This window comes from Microtus ochrogaster, chromosome 24 (assembly GCF_000317375.1).
Source record: "Microtus ochrogaster isolate Prairie Vole_2 chromosome 24, MicOch1.0, whole genome shotgun sequence".
Lineage (NCBI taxonomy): Eukaryota > Metazoa > Chordata > Mammalia > Rodentia > Cricetidae > Microtus > Microtus ochrogaster.
This window is the reverse complement of record NC_022024.1, coordinates 23,469,241-23,474,894: the sequence shown is the minus strand read 5'-3', so window position 1 is coordinate 23,474,894 and position 5,654 is coordinate 23,469,241.

Sequence of the window (5,654 nt, the reverse complement as noted above, 5' to 3'; positions counted from 1 at the left end):
TGTTGGCTTTATTAATTACTTTTACACTGTTTCATAAGTAAAATAATAGAATCAAGAATGACACAATGATACCTTGGATCCGATGATAAATGTGCAGAGGTGTTTTTTTTTTGATTTTTTTTTTTTGTGTATGCAGTGTTCTGTCTGCATGTTTACCTGCACACCAGAAGTGGGCATCAGATCTCATTATAGATGATTGAAAGCCATCAAGTGGTTGTTGAGAATTGAACTCAGGACCTCTGGAATAACAGTCAGTGCTCTTAACTCTGAGTCATCTCTCCAGTCAGATAAATGTGCAGTTTTATTAGACAAAAAGTCAAAATCCCAAGGTACTCAGAAGTACCATTGGGTGTTTCTAAAGCAGATTATTAGAGAACAAGAGGCCAGGTGTTCACAAAGCCTTCTCCAACACTCAACATTCAAGATTCTAATATTTTTGCCTTGATGAGATTAAAAAGGGTTAATCTTCAGAATGATTCTTATTAGTTTAGCACATACTTGCTAAAGAAATCTTATTCTGTTTTTCTCCCTGGAACTTTCTTGTTTGATAACGTATGCTTCCGTAAGCTCTGGAGACTGATAATTGTGGAGGCTGAACAACTCACAGAGCATTAATATGGCATTTCAGTATATTAATATATTTATTCTGATTGTAGTCAAATTTTCATGGGTATAGAAGCCATCTTCCTCTTTAGTATATGTTTCATCATTGCTATTATGAGCCTGACTATCTGACTTTGAGAAGGCCATCCTCTTCCTCTCAAGTCCAAGTGCTTAGTAGAGAGAGCCAGCAATAATTGATATATTATTGATGAATACACACTGTTCCAACAGTCACTTACCATGATGTTGATTTTTAAATTCAAGATGGTCTACCTTTGATTTAAAATTGTTCAAATGTATACACTAAACTTGGTTGTTTTTCCTTTCCTTTCATACGAACTTCATCCAAGCAGCAGAAATTAATGAATCTATTTTGATAAACTTGTTCACATTTTGACATTTGGAGACTTGAGATTTATTTTTGAACTAGAAGAGCCACCTCTTGAGAGCTATGGAACCGAGAAGAGTTGGATTTAGTAGCCAACTGCTACAGCATCATGTAAAACTTAAATTAGAAATAGGGTTCGTTCGTCTTTCAACAGCTTGTTAGAGCCTCACCCTGAAGAATCCTTGGCAGATTGTTATGCCAAGTCTACAATTAAGGACGAAAAAAAATAATAACTACCATCCTAGCTCATGCACAAACACACATACAGACACACAGACACACACACACATAACCACCACCACCCTACCCTCCCACTGCCTTCCAAGCAAGTCAAATTTTCTGATAAGAAATGCATGAATATGGAAAAGAGTATATTTTCTTCCAAAGGACTAAGAAAGGAACTCTTCAATTTAATTACATAACGTATAAAATGACATAATTTTGAATGCAATTAAATTAATGGACACTAACATGACACTGGTCATTCATGTAGCCCTTGAGATTGATTTAAGAAAGGAATCATTGCACTTTTTCTCACCCTGGTCCCCAGCTATCACCATTCTAAAGGTTCTAGTACACCCCCTTGTCGGTACAGATAAGTCTCTCTAATGCTGTACTGTTTGATCCTCTAGCTTTGGCTTCCTTCATTTCCATAATTGTCTGCCTTCTCCTGTCTCAGAGCTGGGTGTACCACTGAAAAATACACAGCAGTGAAAGGATTTTTTTAATACAAATCTTACCACTTCTTTACTCAACATTGTGGGCCGTGTATGGTATATTAAATATGGCTGCTGAATTTTGAAGTTTCTTCCCATCAGACGAACCATGTCCTTAAGTGAAATTGGAGTGGGATCTGCAAAGGTTTCAGTTAAAAGTGGGAAAGAATTAATACCATACGAGTTGCAGAACCCAAGCCTTAAGAAACTGGTAGTGTCTGTCTCCTTAGAATGCCTTCTCTAAGACTCGTGGATTATTGTTTAAATAGCTCATCTACCCTGGAAATACAGTCCTTAAGAAGCAATAGGTAGGCCTTGTATGAGAAAGTCCCCATGAGCTTAGCTTCCCGGGCATCTATGGTGTGCACTAGACATACAGGTAATGCTACATTGACGCTGCAGGCCAGCACTTTTGCTACTTCAAACCAGTGACCCCACTTACTGCTGTATAAACAGGGGCAAACATCACCCAGGTAAGCCCTCGCTGAACCCTTCACTCCAAAACCCTGAATCCTGGGTCCATAACACGTTGCTTGTTCTTCACTATTTCTGACTGCAAGAAAACCTAGTCTTAGACATCTGCTTTTATGCATAGGTTCTTTTAAATTTGTATCTGCATTGGGAGTATACAGCAGATCTTTTTAAGTTTAATTCTGCTTTCTAAGATTCATCCATGTTGCTTTTTAAAATTTAGTTCTCTGCTTCTCAGTACCAAAGTTATCATCACTGCATGTTTTTGTAGCTGTAAACTGTAAACCATAAAACACACCCCATACAATTTTTCTGTCAGCCAATATGATTATCTTTCTGGGATATAGTCCAAGAAGTGGGGTTGCTATATGACAAGGTGTGTATACATTTTCTTTCATTCACTGTTTAATAATGACACTAGCATATGCATGTCACAGTTACTGCGGTGTCGAGTCTTACTTTCTTGCTCTATTTCCATTCTTTTTCTTTTTCTGGACTTTTATTAAATAGATTAATTTTTCTTCAGTTGATTTTAAAGTTGTCTGTTTTATCATATTCAACTAGTGATTAATAAAATATTAGAAAGGGTTTGGTTACAAAGAACAAAATAGTCCTTGACTATGGTGTCCTTGACACAAGTTTTTAAAATATATTTTTTTATATAGGCCACAGTTTCCTCTCCCTCCTCTCTTCTCAGTCCTCCATACCCACTCCACTCTGCCTCCACCCCTCCCAGTTTACTCTTCCTTCCTGTTCTGGAAAGGGCAGGCCTCCCATGGATATCATCAAAACATGGCATATCAAGTTTCAGTCAAACTAAGCACCTCCTCATGTGTTAAGGCAGGACAAGGCAATCCAGTATGAGAAGTGGGGTCCCAAAAGTCAGCAAAAGAGTCAGAGGCAGCCCTTGATCCCACTGTTAGGAGCCCCACAAGAGAACCAAGCTACACAACTATAACATATATGGAGAAGGCCAAGGTCAGTCCAATGCAGGCTCCCTGGTTGTCAGATCAGTCTCTGTGTGTCCCTATTAGCCTAGGTTAGTTGATTCTGTAGGGTGTGTGTGTGTGTGTGTGTGTGTGTGGTGTCCTTGATCTCTCTGGCTCCTACAATCTTTTCTTCCTGTCTCCTGCAGTATTCCCTGAGCTCCACCTGATGTTTGGTTGTGGGCTTCTGCATCTGTGTCCTTCAGTTGCTGGAAAAAGCCTCTTTGATGACAATTGGATTAGGAACCAATCTATAAGTATAGCAGAATATTATTTGGCATCATTACATTGACATTTTCCCCCTCTGGTTGTGTTTGATTCTATCCTAGATTTCTGGGTCATCCAGCCTTTGGGTTCTGGTGCTCCAGACAGTGTCAGAGATGTGCTTATTTTCTTGGCATAGGCTAGACCAATCATTGATTGGCCACTCCTTCAATCTCTAGGCCACCATTATCCTAGAACATCCCATAGGCAGGACAGAATGTAGGTCAAGGGTTATGTAGTTGGGTTAGTATCCCAGTTCCTCCACTGAAACTCTTACCTGGTCACAAGAGATGGCCGGCTCAGTCTACATATCTGCGATTGCTACGAGTCCTACCTGGGCTCATTCTTGTAGATTCCTGGAGGATTCTCTTGTGACAAGTTTCTTCATGACTGGTATTGGCATAAAAAGAGACAGGTGGACCAATGGAATTGAATCAAAGAAACAGATATAAATCCACACACATGACTTTTTGACGAAGAAAACATCTTTAACAAATGGTGCTGATATAACTGAATATCAGCAGGTAAAAGAATATAAATAGATTTGTATGTTTTACCCTATGTAAAACTCAAGTCCAAACGGATAAAAGACCTCAACGTAAATCCAGGTACACCGAACCTGATAGAAGAGAAAGTGGCAAATAATACCCAACACATTGGCATAGAAGACAACTTCCTGAACTGATCACCAATAGCACAGATACTAAGATCAACAATTAATAAATTGAACCTCATGAAACTGTAAAGTTTCTGTAATAGAAAGGACATTATCAAAACAGAAGCCTACAGAATGGGAAAAGACCTTCACCAACGTTCTATCTGACATAGGGTTGATTTCCAAAATCTATATATAGAACTCCAGAAACTAGACATCAAAATACCAAATAATCCAATTTAAAAATGGGGTACAGATTTAAACAGAGAATTCTCAACAAAAGAGTCTCAAATAGCCAAGAAACACTTAAATGTTCAACATTTTTAGCCATCAGGGAAATGCATATCAAAACAACTTTGAGATTCCACTTTACACCTGTCAGAATGGCTAAGATCAAAACCACGAGTGACAGTTCGTGCTGGAGAAGGTGTGACACAAGGGGACCATTGCTACATTGCTGGTGGAAGTGCAAACTTGTCCAGTCACTCTGGGAGTCAGTGTGGCAATTTCTCAGAAAGCTGGGAATCAATCTACCACAAGACCCAGCTATACCACTCTTAGGCATATACCCAAAGGATGCTCAATCATACCACAAGGACACTTGCCCAGTTGTGTTAATAGCAGCTTTATTTGTAATAGCCAGAACCTGGGAACAACTTAAATGTCTCTCAACTGAGGAATGGATAAAGAAAATGTGGTACGTTTACACAATAGAGTATTACTCAGCTCTTGAAAACAAGAACATCAGGAAATTTGAAGGCAAATGGATGAGCTAGAAAAGATAATCATGGTATGCACTCACTTATAAGTGGATATTAGCTGTAAAGTAAAGGGTAACCATGCTACAATTCACAGACCCAGAGAGGCTAGGTAACAAGAAAGGCCCGAGGAGGGATGTATGGATTTCCCTGGAAGGGGGAAAGAGAAGAGATTTCATGGGTGGGCTGGCAGTGGATGAGGATGTGAACATGAGCAATTGAAGGGGAGAATACTGCAAGAGACTACTGGGAAGGGGGGAATTTTGGGGTCAGGTCCATGCTCTAACTGTAGACCAGGCTGGTCTTGAACTCACAGAGATCCACCTGCCTCTGCCTCCCGAGTGCTGGGATTAAAGGCGTGCGCCACCACCGCCCGGCATACATTTTATTTCTTATACATTCTGTGTTCTCCTTCAGAAACTCCAATAGGCCCCAAACTGGCTTTTCCAGCAATTTTCTTAGACCCTTTAGATAGCATTACATGAACACTATTACTTAAAAGTTTTACAACAAATTGTTAGGATCTTTATGAAACCCACAAAATGAAGGGGTATACCTGTAAGGGACTTTTTGCTTAATTTGAAGTGGGAAGGTCTACTTCTAAAGGGACCTGTGAAGTGGGAAATCACACCTTCAATGCAGGTCTCTTGAGGTGGGAAGGCCCACCTCTAATCTAGGCTACATTTTCTGCTAGAAGCCAATACAAGGACAGAGAAGAAATGTTTACACTTGGCCTGCTTGCTCTTACCTTGGTAGCCAGTCCATTCCTTTACTGTCCCTAGAGTCTACTTCTTTGAGATCCCAGCATATGCA